Source organism: Myotis davidii, unplaced genomic scaffold, assembly GCF_000327345.1.
Source record: "Myotis davidii unplaced genomic scaffold, ASM32734v1 scaffold1572, whole genome shotgun sequence".
NCBI classification, from domain to species: Eukaryota; Metazoa; Chordata; class Mammalia; order Chiroptera; family Vespertilionidae; genus Myotis; species Myotis davidii.
The window spans coordinates 1,115,639-1,116,636 of record NW_006285041.1 but is presented as its reverse complement, the minus strand read 5'-3'; positions in this window follow the sequence as shown (position 1 = coordinate 1,116,636).

Genomic DNA, 998 nt, shown 5'->3' with positions numbered 1-998 from the left:
AGTGCCTGCCCTAGGGCCTCTGCCTCACCAAGTCCTAGCAACCACTGCAAACCTAGGAGAGAAAGCTGCCTTCGAGTTCCGACCGAATCGAGAGAGTCCCACTTCTCCCGTTTGAGTCTGTGCCCCTAAAGACTCGCCCGGATCTGGAGCTCAGAGTCTGCGACTCCCTCCTGATTGTAAACAACAACCGCGCCCTCCGCCGCCAGCCCGCTCCGCGCACTCCGCACCTCAGAATTTGACTTCAGCACTGCGCCTCCTCTGAGTGTCCGTATGCGTTACTCTTTCCTCCTAGTTGTAGGACTTCCACTCAGCCAGCGTTCCTGTGGGTCTGGGTGATGTCCGTTCCGTCTTTTAGTTTCACTTTTGAAGTGGTTGTTCGAGGCAGCAAACTCCGGCGTTAACCTATGCCGCCATCTTGGTTCTCCCCTCAATAAATTATTTCTTGCTTAAACTAGTCAGTTACTTCCTATTGCTAGAACCACAAAAGTTCCCGATGAGAGATGATCTACATGCTACATGTATCAGTTGCTATTGCTGAGTAACAATGAACCTTGTGAGTTAAAACAATAGATGTTTATTATCCTATCTAATATAGAGGGAATATGCAAATTGACCATCACACCATGACAAAATGGAGGTGCCCAGAGCCACAAAATGGTGATGCCCAGTCCCTTCAGCCCCGCTGGAGTCCCCCAGTCCTTTCAGCCCTGCCAGAGGGGCGGCAGGTGCATGGTGCAGCCCGAGGAGCAGGCAAGGCTCGAATGGCGGCAGCCCAGCTGCCTAGGGTGGGCCTGAGGTGCAGGCAAGCCTTGGATGGTGGCTGCCCAGCTGCCCAGGGCCACCTGAGGCTCAGGTAACCAGGGCCGGCCAAGGCTTGCACTGCCGGCAGTGGCAGCAGCAGAGGTGTGATGGGGGCGTTGCCTTCCCCTGATGGCCAGGTTGTCTCCTGCCCCTGAGGGTTCCCAGACTGTGAGAGGGGGTAGGCCAGGCTGAGGGAC